Source organism: Corvus kubaryi, unplaced genomic scaffold (genome assembly GCF_017639235.1).
Source record: "Corvus kubaryi isolate FWS band 111438036 unplaced genomic scaffold, C.kubaryi_AGA036_p1.0 37385, whole genome shotgun sequence".
Lineage (NCBI taxonomy): Eukaryota > Metazoa > Chordata > Aves > Passeriformes > Corvidae > Corvus > Corvus kubaryi.
Window position 1 is genome coordinate 19062367 of NW_024581127.1, and position 19176 is coordinate 19081542.

General features: G+C 39.9%; 1 protein-coding gene across 5 annotated transcripts in view; it reads right to left on the reverse strand.

Moving 5' to 3' along the window:
• Positions 1 to 1218: 1218 nt before the first annotated feature.
• The window catches only part of TMEM74 (transmembrane protein 74), a 47270-nt gene continuing 29312 nt past the window's right edge, over positions 1219 to 19176 (reverse strand). For 4 of the 5 annotated variants that reach the window (XR_006017341.1, XR_006017339.1, XR_006017342.1 and 1 more), the window contains one exon: positions 13552 to 17751. The gene's annotated coding sequence lies outside the window, so the exon portion shown is untranslated. Of the gene's footprint in view, positions 4764 to 13551; positions 17752 to 19176 lie in introns of those variants that run through there. The other variant, XR_006017340.1, reaches the window with a different exon arrangement.

Below are 19176 nucleotides of genomic sequence, written 5' to 3' on the forward strand. Positions count from 1 at the left end.
CTGTTCCTGTGCAGTCAGCCTCTGAAATCAACATAGTTGCTTTGGAAAAGTTGATGTCAACGCCACGCCTCGCCTCACCTCGCCTCCTTGCCTTGCTTCCCCTATATATATATATATGTATATCTATATCTATATATCTCTATCTATGTATATAATTTTAATTTTAAAAATATGCAAACCCAACAAAGCTCTGGTTTCTGCAGAAAAGGACCAATTATGAACCAAACCCCACCATTCATTTTCCTTCTATGTGGACAATTTTATTTAGATTAGTAACTTTGCTGAAAAGCTTAAAGTTTTGCCTGTCTGGAACATTATTCAAAAACTGGAATGGAATTACTTCATCTTCATAACATAATTTTAAAGGTATGTAGTGTGGTATCAACCCTGAGAATTCACATAGGTAACAGGCATAGATCACATTGCAGGTTGTATTTACTTCTGATTGCTTTCTGCTGCTCTGAATGAAAGCATTTCTAACAAGAATCTAAATGTATTTCCCAGCTCAGTGAAACTGCCATTCACTATGCAAAAATACACAAAAATTGCCTTCAAAAAACCCTTTGGATTTGTCATCACTCTTTGAGCGATGGTACCGGGAAGAATACTTCATGGTCGAAGTGACTCCAGCCAGGAGGAGGGCTGAGTAAACTCTGTGGGCCACTCGCAAGCTGGATGTTTGCACCGCACACGGCTCCACAGTCATCAATGATGTCTCTGCGCAGGGCCGGCTCCGCCGCCCGTGTAACTGCGCTGCAGAGCGGCCGCGCCGCTGCCATTTCCCGGCGCAGGGCGCTGCTCTTTGCCCGGGCTGCGAGCCGGCTCTGGCCGCCCGCCCGCCCAGCACGCCCTATCTGATCTGGCCGGGCTCTGCCGAGGCCAGTTCAGCCTGTCAGGAGCGCTCGGACGCGTGTGACAGCCAGCAGCAAGCCCGCGCTGGTCGCACACTCGCGCCGCCGTGCCCGCCGCTTTGGCTCCCAGCGGAGCGCGCTGCAGCCCGTGCGCGGGGCGGGGCGGGGCTCTGCGCGCTTACACCGCGCCCACAGCGAGCTGTGCCCGTCTCTGCCAGCTCCTACAGCTCCCTTCTCTCCTGGCGGGGCCAGAATGTTAATCTAAGCCGTATAAAGCTACATTCATTAAGTTTGGAAGAGCTTTGAGTCTTGAATTGCATAGAATGCAATCGTGCAAAAATAGGCCAAAATGTAAATGTGTGGTTAGAAACGTGAAGCTAAATAAAGAGCAGATACCCACCTAAAGAAAAATCAAATAAATTTAAACTTAGTATCAGTGACTTTGGCATCTCCTATGTGTTCTTAGTGACAGAGAAAAGCACACGATGTAATGCCTCCTCATGAAGCATTTTAATTTTCTCTTCGTTAGTTTCATCAGTGGGGAAGGGACACTGCTCACAAGATTTGCCTTCACATAAATCTGAGTAGTAAAATTCAACATTTTCTGCTGGAACCATTCTATATACAACCTGTCCATTAGTCACCTAATACATTTTTTATCACTTCATAGTTCATTTTCTTCCTTTGACCTTTGAGGATTCCCAAGGAATTCTAAAACCCATTAGTATCTATGAACACTCACAGTAAATCCATAAATGATTGCTTAATGGTCATTGCTAATCAGAATTAAGCAATCTTGGCATAGCTAAAGCTTTTGTATATTTTGGGGGTTTTTTTCCTATGTGGTACACAGTTTGTTTTTTTTTTTAATTTATTTGCAATACTTATCTTAAGTATCAAATGATAAAATAAATGTACGTTTCTGAGAAAAAGCCGATAAAATATTGTATGCATCAAGTGCTGAGGTCATAAATGCATTAATGAGAGGCTGCATTTTTTACAAAGGCTAGAGGAACTGTTTATGAGCATCACAGGGACCTGACATAACTTTGATAGGGATGAATGCAGCATCTCAAAGCAAAAGATAATGGGAGTAAGAGAAAGGGATAGATGAACTTCAAAAGATTGGATTTCATATAGACAAACATCACAGTGTTCAGATGTTTATCTGCAGTTTATCTAATCTGGGTGGCCTAGGGCTGTTGGAAGTTCACAAAGTCCCTGGTACCTCTGCCTTCAGGTAGGCTAGAAATGAAGTGAGACTATGCACACTTCCAATATTTTGGCACTTTTGCTTTTATTGCCTGCTGCAGACTTGAAGTGCAGAGGTGAGAGCAAATTGAAAGTAGTGGACCAAATACAGCCCCATCAGATCTCCTCTGTGCTGGATGCTGTACAAACACAAAGTCACTGACAGCTTCACCTGCCTCAGTAAATTTACCTTCTACAAAGGAAACGAGGGAATGTGGAACTGCACAGAGTGAAGAAGTGTTGATTTACAAATGTTCTGTAAATTCTGCTGTTCTTTAGTTTTGCAGTAAAGTGCAACATTTATTTATTGGGTTTTTATTAATTTTAAATATTAAATTCAAGCAGAAGGTATGAATGATGCAAAGCCTTGAGACACAGCGAAGGATTCTTGGTGTTTTCAACAGACACTTCATTATCCCCTCTTTGGATGACAGCAAAGTTATGTGTGTGAAATGCATATGCTGAAACACCAAAACACCAAGCTGTTTCTGTGCAACCTGTTTCCAATATGAGACTCTATGCTTGGTACCTGTTTAACCATGTGGAGTAGTGAAAAGACAATCTAATCTAGGAAATTTATTGCTGGACTCAGAATTGCTGGTTGCACCTTTAAAAGCCCTCTTCCCTGCTGCCAAATGAACAAGGGAGACTCTCAGCTGCATTTTAAAGATGTAACTTTCCAGTTCTAATGACAGCAGAGGTATGAATGCCAAAATAGGGGAAATTAATAAAAAAAACCCCAGTTTTTATTATTTTAAAAAACCCTGAGTTCTTATAGCCAAATGCTTGTTTTCAAGGCTTGAATCATGATTTTGAATGTCTTGACACTGAAAACATTGGACTAGTTATTTGTGATTCACAGGGCAGTTACAAAGCTGTAATAAGATTTTGCTTAGTTTTGATTTTTACATAGTTGCATTTCCAATGAGCGCCAAATAATCTCTGCCTGTCTTTAAGATAAACGTATTGGAACTCATAAATTGAGGTTATCTGTTGTTGGGTGTCTTGGAGGAAAGGCAACTGAATTCAATACAGGAATTGCTTGAGCCAGAAGCAGATGTCACACTCTAAACATCTGAGGCTCATGATTTTTTGGCTGCCTCATTCTGTGTCTTTGTCACGCATTGTGTTCCAGTCTTGCTTTGAGGGGAGCGGCGAGGGAGCGCCAGGGCTGCCTGATGTCGCTGTGTGTTGTCGTCTTCCACCATCATTTATGGTCAGGATCCTCATCCAAAGCCCTATGAGGTCCGGCAAGAGCCTTTCCCTGATCTCTCCATGGTGTCAGAGCAGCCCCTGCTTGCCCAGTGTGTCCCTTCTGCCAGAGGGTGGGTTCTGCTCTGCTTAGCCTTTCGTGAAAAATAATTGCTTTCCTTTCCTCTAAGGAATATAACTTTAGACCCAGAATTTTCCAAATATTTTAATGTACATTTAATTTAATATTTCAAAAGACACATACTCCTAGAGGAATACCTATTTTTGCTTAAGCTAATCCATTGTCTAGTATATATTTAAGCTGGATTGCTTTCACCTTTTACTATATCTGTTCTGTTGTGTTTTTTTTTTTTTTTAATTGATGTGATAATAAAGGGCTCTTTCTTTCAATTTTATTTCTCATTGGTTTCTTTTCCTGGTAATCATGCACCGCTGTGCCATTGTGTATGGTCTGGGGACATGAGCTGGCTGTGAGCAGAAGTCAGCGATGTCCTTACAAAGCAGAAGTGGAGCACACAGGAAGAAGTCCTTGGTTAAGGTCACGGTCATCAAGGTACAAACCAACTCAAGAAATACAACACCTTGAAGGTTTAGGCCCTTTGCAAGGAGCAGCAGGGGAAAATATTTTATGAGTACTTTAGCTGACTGATTCTGTTTCAGGAGACCATAGCAGAAAAAACCAGAATAATTGAGGAAATTACAATAATAAACCCTTTTCTGAAATGGTATTTAACTACTGACAGCTGATGAAATGAGTCCAGAAGCATGCATAAAACAAGAAAGGAAGAAAAAGAAAAACATGTTCTTGTTCATGGACATTGAGCAACTTGGCCCAGACCAGTCTCCATTTGGCTTTATTTCAGCAGGAAATTTTTTGGTAAATCATAAATTCTTTCCCAAAATATACAATGCACTAGTTTAAAAACAATCAATCATTCAATTGAAATTGAGGACGAGTTTGTAGAGGCGGCTGTCTCATTTTCAAGTAGCTCGTCAGAGATACCAGTGGGATTCCTGCCTGCAGAGCCGCCGGGGAGCCGCCAGGCTGGGCTCCAGCGCTGGGGCTGGGCAGAGAGACTGCGGGGAAGGAGAGCCACGGGCTGGAGCGGCACATGTTGCTGGTCGGTGCTGCCAGGTCAGTGCTGCCAGGTCAGTGCTGGGGGGAGCCCCTGGCCTTGCCTTGGGGCATGTGGCCTAGCTGCAGACACTCTTTTCCCCATCTCTAGTGTATGTACTGACGCTTCCATACGGCTCAGGCAGGCAAGGAGCTTCCAGCGCACGGAGTTTGGGTTCAGCCTTGCAGGTATGCTTCGCAGAGCACCGCCAGACATGCACGTGGAATCTGTCACTGAGGTCAGGGCGATCGCTTCCAGGCACAGTGGGATGGCTGGTGTGCCTAAGGGGCGCTACAGGCGGGCCTGGGAACTGCTCGTGGCATCTTCAGAGGTTCTGGAAGGATATGTGCTTTATGTAACTAGTATTCCCTAGTGCAAAGGCAGCTGCCAGTCTGTGTCACTGCAAGCTGCCAAACTGCTCTCCATTTTCCCCACATACCCTGCTTTTTAAGAAACCTTTATATTTGTTTTTTTCTACATTGTTTTTCACATCTGATAATTGTGCTAGATTAATGATGAATGCTTTGATCTTCATATACAACAAACTTTGTTGTAAATCCATTGAGAAGGGTGTAACCAAAAAACAGAAAACTCCAAGTAATTTGGAATAGTGAGACAGGAAAAATGAAGAAGCAATAAAGATGGTCCTTTAAAAAGTAGGAAAAAATAAAATCCTTTCTATTTAATAAAATGAAACAATGTTTGAAGCATATCCCACAAAGATCAAACAGAGTTCTTATGTCAATATTACTGAAAAGGGAGACCTCCTTTTTTTTTTTTTCCCCTGATATTAAGGTTTTGAACCCCAGACTAGAATGTTTTGGAATTACTTTGGATTTTCACCAGTCTAACAAGATCTGAATCTTGTCTTTTTAAAATAAATTATTTGAAACCATATTCCCCAATGGCCCGGCCTTCAGTAGATACTGCTGTTGAAAGGCTGGTCCCTTTGTTTGTTTGCCAGAAATATGACTATATGCATGTGCTTTTTTTTTGAAGTCTTTCTATTAGTGGACATGAGTCTGCTTGTCCTGTCAGGTCCTCAGCCAATACTGAACTTGAACTTTGTTCTTCTGTTTCAGATCTGGTGAAACCTCTCCCTTTTGTCCAGATGTATCTTGTGGTGCAGAAAGGGTATTTTCTCTGCCCACAGACATTATCTTCCCCCAGCTCTATCAAAAGGTTTTTATAATTTCTGAAATAATCATGGGAGGAGATTCCTGGGTTTTTTTCTTTGCTTGCTGCAATCATAATGTTGTCTTTTGGATCTCTTCTTTTACCTTATGGCCTCAAGTGTCTAGAGCTGTCTTCTCAAGGTGCACCCTCATTCCAGGTGGGAAACTATGCTGTGACATCTGCAGCTTGTAACACTTGAGTCTGCAGATACAGCAGTTGTGTATGAGGCTGCCCACAAAGTTTTCACAGATAACTTGAGTTGAATGTGTTTTTCCTGGTGCCCAGAGATCCCAGGCAAACTGGCTAGACCTTTTAATTGGACCTAATGGATGTACCTGCATATAATTTGAAACACTGGCCTTTTCCAGAATAACTTTACTAATTCCCTGGTGACAGTTTCTTACTTTTATGTGTTAAGAACGTACTTCTAGTAAGGAATTTTATAATGCTGGTTCCAGGAAAAACTATTCTCACATTGCACTAACATGGAATTGCAGAACAATAGATCCAATACATTCGTGTACAAGGCCTATTTATAATAGCATCAGTATCTTACTGACTGATTTTTCTCTGAAACTACAATTATACCTAACTATAATCTCTGCTGCAGTGATGCAAAGTCCATGAGAATGTTCCCCTACAGGCAAATAAACTTACATGTGTGAAGAATCCCAAGCCAAAGTCTTAGAGATGTGTGAGTTTTCCAAGTAACACCAGGTGAGTGGTGACAATGCAAATGACCTCAAGTAATCCTATTTTGATCAAGACTGACTCTGCTATTATGGTAGTCCTATTTAGATACCATCTTTTTCCCATTAAACAACTCCTCCTGTAGCAAAAGCACAAAGAAATGATTGAAAGTTTTAGTTTTCAGTTTACTGCAGTTAAGCCATGCGGTTTTCTGAATACAGTTTCATAGGACTACAGAAGATTGTAAATCCCTCAGAACCCTTTGCACAATCCTTTAATGTCAAAGACAGCATGTATTCTGAACTGCTGAATCTGCAGCTTAAAAGGAGGTAGGTTTTCTTCCAGACTTCCTACTAGGAATTCAGGAAGAATTTTTTTCCTCTGATAGTCAAAACCTTTCTTTTAATTTTTGTTCAGAGTGCATTCATGGCAAGTCTTTGAGTTTTAGTGTGAGTGTTTCCTGGTATCTAAATACTTTTCCCTGCCTGTCCTTTCATTTCAAATAACTTCTAAACAACAACCATATCTTCAGAAATAAGGCACATCATTTTTTCATTTATTCTGCTACAGCAAATTTGTACTGTTTTCTTGGAAAGTTGATATACCATTTTCCCCACTAACCTGTATGTTCTAGATAGACTCATTATCTGATACAGGTTGGATTGATCTCGCATGAGTATATACATCCTGTTCTTTTCTGGGTTGCAACTTGTTAAAGGTCTTAGTGATCCATTGACAACTATCACTACACAAAGTTCTATTTTCATTTCTGGGTTCTATTTTTTCCCAAAATTCTTAAAAATCCACTTAAATGTTCAAAATTTAAAATATCAGATTTTTTTACTGGAAACCTTTCAATAAATTAGAAGGAACGTCAAATACAGGAAGTTTTAAGGATTTTTCAACCATTTTTTTCAGTTTGTTTTTAATAATTTTAACTTTTTAAGAACTTCAGACAAACATCACTACTTGAAATGGTTAAATGTTGACAAATATGAAAAGTGTGGAGAATATTTTTCTACAGCATCTTCTGTAATGGAGATCAGCAATATCTGAATGCCTCAATTGGTGCAGGATATTAAAAAACTGCATCAAAGTAACAATTGTCTGGGTTTAATCTCTAAGATTCCACAGAATATGGATGTTTATTAGTCAAAATAAGTTGTAAATCACAATTTTTTTACATACTTGTTGACGGAGGAAGAGGAAAAATATTGCATGGACTTGTGAATTATATGTCAGATAAAATATATTCAAAGTACTCCAGCCTGCTAATTTGAGTTTGCAAAGTTCCTGTGACATGCATGTCAGACTTAAAAAACCCCACAAATATATTTTAAAAATATCCAGAGATCACAGAGACATCAACCTATTGTGTGAATTGCAGCAAAGGAACACTTGGATTTGATACAGGCAACTCTTGTATTGCCTGTGATGCGTAATGGTAGACACTACATATGATTTACTACAATTTTTATTAAAATAAAAAGAACACTTCAATAAATACCATATCAGACTAGGTATTATCCAAGACATATTTTAGTTCTTAGTCTTTGCTGCCTCTTCAAATTTTGGCATAAAACAGGAGGATATAACAGACTATAAAGAAAAAGTTACAGAGGGTCTTCCAGTTTGTGATGAGTGAGAAGGCTGCCCCAGTTACTAGTGCTACCTATATATGCAATAATTGATAGGAATAATCTCATATCCAGGAAGGGTTTGTCACAGCCTTTATAGTACAAGGTTATGAGTAAATTTTTCTTTCACTCCCTCAAGCTTGATTTATCCAACAGATTGTTACTATTGAAATTTTATGGTGTTTTTTTGAACTTTGAAACAATTTCTCATAGGACCCTGGGAGAAGAGAAACAGAAATCAAGCAGAAGTGAGTGATGCAGAAGTCACTTTTGCATCTTATTTTGTTCATGTATGAGGGCTCCTCATGCCATAGCCATCTTGCTTACCTGTAGAGTTGCTCAGCTTTCTCTACAGGCTGTGCAGGACATGCAGGCTGCTACTTACATAAAGGGAGTAGTTGACCCTGGCTGGATGTCAGGTGTCCACTAAAGCCATCGTATCACTCCTCCTGTGCAGCTGGGCAGGGGAGAGGAATATACCATAAGTCTCCTGGGTCGAGATAAGGATGGAAAGAGATCACTCTGCCTTTAGTGCCACAGGTGAAACAGACCTGACTTGGAGAAATTAATTTATTTTATTACCCATCAAATCAGAGTACGGTAATGAGAAATAAAAACTAAGTCTTAGAACACCTTCTCCTCTCCCCTTCCCTCTTCCTGGGCTTAACTTTCCTCCTGAATTCTCTGCCTCCTCCCACCACCATTTATCACACATTGTCTCTGCTGTTGCTTATTCCTCAGGGGAAGGACTCCTCACGCTATTGCCATGTTCCAGCATGGGATCCCTCCCACCGGAGACAGTCCTCTATGGACTGCTCCAACATGAGTCCTTCCCACAGGCTGCACTTCATCACAAACTGATTCAGCATGGGTCCCTTTCCATGGGGTGCAGTCCTTCAGGAACAGGCTGCTCCAGTGTGGGTCCCCTATGGGGTCACGAGTCCTGCCAGCAAACCTGCTCCAGTGTGGGCTCCTCTCTCTGTGGGGCCACAGGTCCTGATAGAAGCCTTGTGAGTCTCCAGCACAGGCTTCCCAAGGGGTCACAGCCTCCTTTGAGTGCAATCCCCTACTCATTACGCAAGTCTGGTTTATATTGGCAATAAATTAAATAAATTTCCCCACCTTCTGACAGTTTTGCCCATGGCAGTAACTACTGAGTGAGCTCTCCCTGTCCTCACCTTGACTCATGAGCCTTTTGTTATATTTTCTCTCCCTGGTCCAGCTGAGCAGGGGAGTGATAGAGCAGCTTTGATGGACACTTGACATCCAGTCAGGGTCAGGATTTAAACACAAAAACATAACAATTTCTATAGTAGATGATGCCTTTAAATTTTAAACTATTTAATTTAGTATTTCGCTTTAACGACAGAGTGATCAGTAGCAGATATGTTGGAGAGCAGATCATCTATGAGATAATATGCAAGGAATTTCCTAGCTCTTATCAATAAGTAGCTTGTACTGTGATGGGTGAGTTTTGGTTTTTGTTTTTAATATAACTACCAGTCTGCTGTCTCTTTGATATGGCTGTTGAGAAGAGGCTGAGTTATGTTCCTGCACCTAGTCTGGGACTTCTTCTAGTTTTATTTATTATCCAAAGTACATGATCCTAAACTGATTATTTTGTGCTGCTGTCTGGTAAAGTAACTTGGTACAGTTTATTATATTAATATGTGTTTGATTGCTGGTTTTGTCTTAACTTCAGCATCAACAAAGTAATTTTTTTCTGGGATTATTTAAGAACATAAAGTCTCAGAAAAGGTGTTGTTAAAATTTAATTTGTATTTTCTCTTTGGCTGGACAACATAGCTGTTGGCAATGAACTCCATTCTGTGGGAAGAAAACATATCTCTTAACAACTTGAATCTTGCTCTTTGGTTTTGCTGAAAGTCCAGCATAAGTTGTTAAAGAACATGGAATATTTTTGTACCTTTGTGTTTATTACTTTGACTCTCCTCTCTCCTAAAATGACTTTTCCTTTTAATAACTCTTGTCACCAATTTCCATATTTCTTTGACTATATCTGTATTTCTGTTGTTCAACACAAGAATGGGTTTTATCCTTTGCAATAACTACCTAAAAGGTAGTGCCTAGTCCAAGATAGTTATCCAGGATCTTTCAAAAGGAAGACTGAAATCCAGGGAGAATCTCACTGCATTGTAAGATGAGCATTTGAAATAACTCCAGCAATTCCTATCCTTAAGATTGGTCTTTTATTACAGAGGAAAGTGTAGTCTCCATTATGAGACTGCACACTGACATTTTGAACAGCTAAAGTTAGGTGAGATTGATCCTGCCCACATAATCCTACCTGAATCCCTATTAGGGATTTGTATATCACCCAATGTTTTCAGTATCACATACCATACCATTCTTTAAAAATCCCATACAATTCCCTTCCCTTCCCTTCCCTTCCCTTCCCTTCCCTTCCCTTCCCTTCCCTTCCCTTCCCTTCCCTTCCCTTCCCTTCCCTTCCCTTCCCTTCCCTTCCCTTCCCTTCCCTTCTTCCCCACAACCATTGTGTAGAGTCACAGAATGATTTAGATTAGATGAGATAGATGTCTGGAGATATCTAGCACAACCTTCTACTCAAAGCAGACTCAGGTCAGATTGCTCAGAGCCTGTCTCAGTTGAATGTTGAATATTTCCAAGGATGGATAATCTTCAGCCCTTCTAGACAGCCCTTTCCAGTGTTTGACCACTCTCATTACAAAGATTTTTTCCTCATAACTATTTTGTATTTCCCTTGCTATTATTTGTGTCTCTTGTGTCTCATTCATCCACTGTGCATGACTGAGAAGAGTCTGGCTCAATTTCTCTATATCCTTTCATTAAGCAGTTGTAAACAGCGATAATATTTTCTCTTACCCTTCCTAAGACTGAAAAATCCCGCTTCCCTCAGCCTCTTCTTGAATGTCTCTCCTTGCTCTTGCTCCTTAATCGCCTCCATAGCCCTCTGTTGGACTTCCTCCAGTTTCTTGGTGTTGCTTGCACAGAGGAGTCCAGAGTGGGACACAGCAGTTGAGATGATATTTCCCTCTTAAACCAAAGGGAATAAACACTTCCCTCAACCTGCTGGCTGTGCTTTTGCTTATGCAGCCCCATATGAGCTTGGCTTTCCAGACTGCAAGAGGTTTGCTGTGCTTTCCTAGAGCTGAGCGATGTGAAGCCTGGGTCTTTTTCAGGGTGGGTGCACTTACTGCAGAACTCATTTGATGTAATTCCAGTTGTGTCTTCCAGTGTGAATCACTTGACACCATCAACGTGAAATGCTAAGAGCCATTGCTCAGTCACTGGGAGTGGGATAATTTCATCCAACAAATGTTAGGTGTTGTGTCTGAGCTCAACATCTGCGCTTGCTCTATGGGCAATGGGGAGAGAGAGAAATCTGCAGAGACTGATTCTTCTCACCTATTTTAGACCCTTATTTTATGAGGAAATTATTCTTATTGGAAGGGTCTGGCTCTTTTCCTTGGTTACAGAATATGCCTGGAGAGTTGGCTTAAACTGAAGTTTTAAACATTTGATAGATTTTCTTAGGTCAAGCAAATTTTACCCTTAATGCAGGGTTTTCCAGTCTTCCCTTGCACAGGCTAGGCAAAATGTGTTTACAAGTAATCTGATGCCCATATGTGCATTTTTTCTGCTGTTACCATTCTAAATGTTTTCTGCAAGTCTGACCTCCAGAGTAATCAGGTGTGGTGAGATAGATGAGCCTACTTAAAATTTTATTTTACCAAGCAAAACAGATAAAACTCATCTAATTGCTCTAATAGCCTCATTCATCACATGACCTTGGTGATCTGATGTTTTCCACTCTATTTCTCTCTTGTAATTCTTGTAGAGGAATGGAAAACCAATGCCAAGTCTGTGCAAGATGAGATCCTCTTCTGGGGAAGATGGAACTTTCCCAGAAGGAAGGTTCTTTTCCCCAGCTGGAAAGATACTGACTTATTCTTCCTGCTTCTTAAAAAAACAGTGGCCATTTGGTTGACCAGTGAAGATAGCTGCATTAATATGAGAGCTGCTCACAGATGCCTGATATCAGACAAGGAAATGGAAGTTGTAGTAGTGTGACTCTCGCTTTACATTCAAATATTTAAATTTAATAATCTATTTTAGAGGATTTTTCTACTTTTATTTGTATCTTTACCAAAGGTATTTATAATGCTTCAGTATTTGAAAGAAGTGCTGAATATTTGTTGGCAGAAACAAGTATAAATTTTCAATTCACATAAGCATCTTTCAAATTCAGAGCACTGGCTAAGTCATTTGTGGATAAAGAAGGTGAGATGTTCTACGTAAGATGGGCCTGTAACTCCTGTATGTCCTGCATCCTTCACAAGCTTCATACCACTGGCTGAAAATGGAAATACATCATCTCACTAATGAAACTGAACTTAGAAATGTCATAGTCTGAATACTCAAATTCCCCTTTCAGAGGGAACCAAGAAAAGCTGATGGTTAAGTGTGGATACAAAAATGCTGCTAGCAAGAATTCTTCTTGCTATTTTCTAAGTCCGTGAGAGACTTTTCTCTCTCACAGAAGATATTTGCAGAGTTTATAAACCATGAACACCTGCGACCTTGCTGAGCTTTGTTTATAGTACAGTAGGAAAATATTTTGACAATGGATGTTTTAGGATTTTAGCCAATCACCCCCAAGGGGTGGCTGATCCTTTGTCCAATTAGACTATGAAGAAAAAAGTCTATAAAAGAGTTTGTAAAATAATTAAATCAGTCAGTCTTGCTGCACAATTCCTGCCTGTTGGATCGTTTCTCTCCTCCTCCCTATGAAGGCGGGATATGGTAATATTTACTACAGTGATAGTTAAGCATCTCCTCACCTGTCATCAGCCATTTTTAAACCAAAGCTAGCAGTTCTCTGTGAGTGGGACAGAACTTTTCTCACCAGAGAGCCAGATGGTACTATTGTAAAATTCATCAGCAGCTTCAAAGGTTCACTGCTGTGCATCAGCACTTTGCTCCCTCAGTGCCTTCTCATGCTCAGTGGTGAGAAACACAGCGAGGCAATTGGGCTGTGTTGTCTTTAACCTATGGATGATATCCAGGTTTGAATTCTAGTGGGGCTCATCTGAGCATCATTCAAAATCCACAGCTGTTGTCAGAAGTTGTCATTTGGTTAGTGATACATCAGAGGGCATTGTACTCTTCCTCTTTGATCCATAGAATTTGTGTTTGTACTTGATCTGAGAGATAAGTATGGTTTTGAAGCAAAAGGCTCCTCAGAGTGTAAATGTACAAGAATACCTGGAAATGCTTACTTTGCTATAATTTAATAATGCCTTGAAATGGTTTGAATAATTTATTCAAAGATTGAATAGATTCATACAGTCTATGGGCAGAGTCTCTATTAGCCAAACGCTGCTGAAAAAAGTCACTCCTAGCTAAAATCTTGGGGATGTACAACACAATTTACCTTGTGGAGCACAAAATAGTGAGACTAATTATGTGTGTCAGCTGCTTGTCATTTTAGCATCTTTATGTCTCCAATGTATTATTTCAAATGTTGATTTAAAATGGACCTTTGACCACTTATTCCTATTGTGACCTTTTGAAATGACAAAACAAAAATTTTTGAGCCCAGTGGATGACACATGGTGAAAAGCATGTTTTCTTTATTTGGAGTGGCAATCTCTTGGCTAATTGAGGTTAAAATGAGAATGAATACAGGGCAATTTAGGTCAGAGATTTGGGGACAACAAAGAAGTCAGAGGGCAAAGTCAAGCAGTCATGAGGAAATGAAACTATTTTCTTACTGTTATTTTAATGCCAGTAGGTCAAAAGAAATAAAATTATTAAAAATGCATCATCGTTTAGTGTAGATGTAAAAATAGCAAGGCTCCAACTAAAGGCAAGAGATCCATAACCTGAGTGCTGTCAAAACCAAATGAAATGTAAGGAAATGAGAAACAAGAAAAATCAAAATTTTCTGTACAGTTTAAGTTCATGATACATCTACAGAGGAGCTCACACAGTTCAGATGTCCCAGCTCAAGAGGATGTGATATTAAACATAAAGAATCACAGGAGAGCAGCAATCATGATCAAATGTGTGGAAAAGTTTTAACATCAGGAACAAATGGTCTAGGCCTCTTCAACTTGGAAAAGAGATCAATGAGGGTAGACAGGACATATACCTACAAAGCAATGACTAAAGTAAGCAGGAAATGGCTGTTCACTGTCTCTCCACTTCAGAAGTAGAAAACATCAAATTAAATGACTGAGTGATAGTTTCAGTTAAGGAGAAGATGAGATTTTTTTATCCATTGCTAGGAGAGCTGTGGAACACACAGTTGTGTGTCAGTGGTGGATGCCAAAAGGTTTACGTAGCTTCTAACCTGAGTAGCCAAATTTGAGGGAAAAGGAAGGAAATCCCACAAGGACTATTTAACACATAGATCCCTCTTCTGGAAAGGAGGTTGCTGAGCTGCAGACTGCTGTAGGCTGGAAGGGGAGGCTGGGGAATCATCACTATATGCTTGACCTGCCCTTGGACTCTTCTCTTGGCCTCTCTTACTGGCTGTTGACAGAATTTGGCCACCAGATCTTTTGTTTGACTCCTGACAGCTGTTCTTAAACCACCATACAGAGACTGGCAGTGCTGTTATACCTATCACTGTGGCCTCTGTAAAAATCTTCAGCAGGAACACTGTAATTATGAGTGTGAACCTGCAGTGCACTCAAAGTAAGCACAGTACTTGTGCACAGCAGATCATTACGCTGAGAGTGATATCCATGAAATTATTGAAACAGATTTATGGGCAACTCTAAGACTATCAGTTGTTTACTGAGGACTTTGATGATCTAAGGTTCTTAGTTAATATTGGTCATAATAGGCCTCTACCTATTATAACTCCCTCCAGTTTGTAGCTGAGTTAGAGCTGAGTGTCATTTGTTACACCTAATTCACCAGGTCGTTTAGGTGATTACTAAGTCATCATGCCAAAGCATTTTCTTTGGTAGTCCTTAGCTAATTTCAAATTGAACAATACTATTTGTGAATCAAGAAATACAGTACCTCTTCTTTCCTTACATACTGCACCTCCAGTAATTCTCCTAGTGATACTGTTAATAAAAATGTTTGGCAGAGGCAGCTGCTTTTCAAGGTGTGAATTACACCTTTGGCTTTTACATTATTTCTGCCATCCATGAAGCAAAGAGGCAAGAGAAAAAAGCTCTCAGTATTCCAGTAATCCCAGACTGCATGTAGAAATATCTACTTCATTTCCCACCAACTTAAAATCCCAATATTTGCCTTGTGGACTATAGCAGACTTCAAATTGTGGGTGAAGGGGATCTGGGAGGACTGAAAATCCAATCAACTTTAGAATTATGTCTTGGCAAACTGAGCTGGAATCAACTGCTGGGATGCAGAAAAGGCCAATATGAATAGTTTTAAGGAGAAGAAATAATGAAATAGGTAAAAAGAGGTGAAGAGAGGGAAACTGGTTCAGTAGTAATTTAACAGAGTGGGAGTAGAGGAGTAGTTGCTGAAGATAAATTAAACAGGGGTCAACGAAGACTAAGATACTGTCATAATAAATTGTTCCTGCTGGAGGAGTAATTGAAATGGCACTGTTAACTTCAGTGGGAATTGGATTAGGGTCTGTAAACTGCTGGAGGAATATTTAAGTTAGCTTTTCACATTAAGTCTTCATAGAGATAAAAATACTTTCAAAGGAAGATCCTAGAACTTCCACCATTATGGACAATAATGCTTTATTTGAGTTAGTTTCAGGCTAATTGAATTAACACTGCTGAAATGTAGAAATATCTGAGTTCCCCTGAAAAACATTTCAGCTGTTATATTAAATCTGTGAATTTCTCTATTTTTCCTCAAGTATCAAAGCCAAAACCAAAGACTTCATTTTATTATACATAAAAGATGCTTCAATTACAAATGGTGAAGATTTAATTCTGAAATTGTCACAAATGAATATTCAGTAGGTCCCAATCCTGGACCTGTGCCCTTGGAAAAAGGTTGCCAATATTAGTGCACCCATTTTGGTGCACAGTCTTGTTCCTATTAGCCTTGTATCCGCTGGCAAGGTCATACCCAGGAATTTTGACTAATTTCTGTAAATGCCAAAGTGTTGCCGAGTGCCTTCTCTGAGCAGGTGCTCTAGGGGCAGATGGGACAGAAATGAAAGCACTGGCACAGAGCTGATGAGCATGACAGAAGAAGTGTTAAGTTAGATGAACAGTTACAGCAGGGGGATATCTTAATAATTTGTAGACATTGGGCATCAATTGATTTTTCTTTTTCTCAGGCTCTAATAAGATTGTAAAGTCAGGGCCAGAGAAAGACAGGCAGCAGGGTTACTTTTTATCCAGCTACCATGTTTGAAACAGGTTCCAGTAGACAAGTGGGTTTTGTTTTTATCCCTTTGGATGCCTAGTTCAACTACTGGAACATCTGTTACTTCAACACCACATCCACCCAGCTATGCATTCCAAATAAGCCTTGTCAACTTGGTGTGCACAATCTGAGAAGAAAACAGACACACTTCTGTTAAAAGGAAAAAAAAATTGTGCTAGCAGACATTAAATGTGCTGTGTTAGCTGAGGACCAAAGACCCTTAAAATCAACAGCAAAACTCCTGTCCCTTTAAGTGAAAGCTAGTAACTTACAATAATTTCTTTTTGTTTTGATGAAACGGTGTTTGCAAATGTTCTTTGTTAAAGAAACAACACTGGATCATGAAAAGTACTTTTACACAGAGTAACGAGAGGATTTTAGTGGTGTCATTGCTAACTGGAATATAACTAATACAAATGAAAGACCACCTCATGTCTTCTGAACCCATATGCCCCACAAAACTACTCTGCTGATTCTCCACTATTCTGTTCAGCCTTAGAGAAGGAGCCTGTGTGTTTACACAGTCTTCCTCTAAAGGACTGAGCAAAGTAGGTGAGATGCATAGTAAACCAGACAAAGGAAATGGCAAACCCCAGACATTTATTCTGTGAGGTGTCCTTGTCTTCTCAGAGGTGTGGAGCTGCGTCAGCTTGGATTCACCTGATGTGGAGGTGAAAGTAGAGGGCATATATGGAAAGTCTGTGGATGGGATTTATTTATAGGCACTCTCTCAATAAAAATGTAGTGGACTGCATACTTTTACATGTTTGCGATAGGGGGACGGAGCAGAAAAACACACAAAATTTCTCATCTAATAAAGATGAGACAGACAAAAGACAGTGAACATTTCAAGAATACAGGGGAATTTGTTTTGTTGGGTTTTTTGGGCAGGAGGGATGGACTTGGGAGTCATAACAAAACACAGAGTTCTTTTTAAATTAATTTCTTTGGGCTTCATATTCCTTCATGAATGTTGTCTTCCAACTGCTCCCCCATATGATTTCAGACACTGGTATTATTGCACAACTGAACGAAAGAAAAAGAAAAAAGGAGAAAAACCCATCAATGACAGTCACTAACAGTTGTCAATTTGCTGAAGAAACAAAGACTCAAGAAATCAGATGTTTTTTAACCCATGGGGCTTTCAAAACTGTGTCCAAACTCCTGAGGCAGCAGGTAACCTGGCATCATTTGGCATTCCAGCTGATTCTAGGAGGTGGAAGTAGAGAGGTGTATGGATGTGAAAAGCACACTGATTTTTTTTATCCTCAAAACATTTCCTTAGTGCTGAATTATGGTTCAGGCCAGTTTGTAAGTTATATGAGCCAGTTTGCTGATCCCTAGATATGAGACTCCAGGGAGATAAAGCCAGACTCCAAAACAATCATTCAAAAATCCAGTCAGAAGAAGGATGAATATGATACTTTTGGGGATGGTGGCCTGTGGAGGGAAGAAAAGGAATTTTAAATGGGAAATTACTCAGAAGATCATAAAAATGAGCAACGCAAAGAGAAAAAACAACAACTTTTTTCATTATGGAAAAATATTTTCCTCTGTGAGACTTCACAAAATAAAAAGGTATCTGTCTTTTTAGCTCATTCTTTCCCCTGAATTTCAGGTGGCTCTGCCAGAGTGTGGCAGATCCAAATGCTCATGCTTGCTGCTTGTTACAAAGATCTTCGCTACACTTGACAGTAGAAGTGTCACCAAAGATCTATGTTAAAGGCTTGCTTCAGTAGTTCACCAAACACCTATGGATTTGGTGAAAAAGAAGCATATTTTGGTAGTAAAACAGTCAGGGTCATTGAAGCTCTCTGCAAGGCTGCATCAAATGAACCTACAGATTTCCTTCATAACCTTAAAGCCTGAAGTTCATGAGTTTAGGGGTTACAAATATACATACATTTTTTAATGTTTATTTTGGCCAAACAACAGCTGGATGTGGATTAAAGTGACCATTCATGTGTCTGGTCATCTCCACATGTAGTTAGTGAAATTAAGTATTGTTTTCAGCAATATGCCTGCATTGTGCGTGCACATTTCTGCACTGAAATCATCTGAAAATTGGGCCTATGACCTCTCTGCCAGTATTTCTATTGGGAATGTGGTGAAATTGTTCCTTCAGTAAACACCCAGAGATTTTGCAAAGCTAAATGACTTCTTTTGGAAAGCACACTAAAATCTTTGGAAGGAGACCATAATGTAAGTACAAAGTATTTTTTTATGTAGGCTGAGTCACATTCCTCTATCTTATGTGTACAGCTGAAATAGCTGTTCAGTATCAGTCTTAATTAGGAAAAGCCTGCAAAATGTTCTGTGTGCTGTATGGTATGATCATCACTGATGCAACAGCACTGGTGCTTGAGTCCCATGTGCTGAGTGCTTTCTTAGGAGAAAATCCTCAAAAATGGGAACAGAACAGGAACACAGGTGACAACTTTATTTATGAATGGGAATCTACTACAGGTGCCTTGAACCTTGCAACTATGTAGATTTTTTTTTTCACAGGGAAGAGGGCTATGAAATATGTCTTTTGTTTAAATCAATTATTTATATTATAAAAAGGTACCAGTTAGGAAAGCATCTGATGTAGGACAGAGGGCCAAAAGGAGCAGCCAGGTAACTGTCCCCCTGTAGCTCCTGAAGCACACTATAATTGCAACAGCCACAGCATCACTTGAGCTTCAGCTCTTTGGGCATTATCCATGGACTGGCATAGGAAGTGAGCTGTGCTTTAGTGGGCTCCAGTGTGTCAGAGTGATTATCTCTTCAAAGTAAAGCTGAAAATGGGAATGGGATTTTGAGCTGTTATGGGGAGAGGTGAGTTGGGGAGTCAACTTCTGTCAAACTCTTGCTGAAAACTTA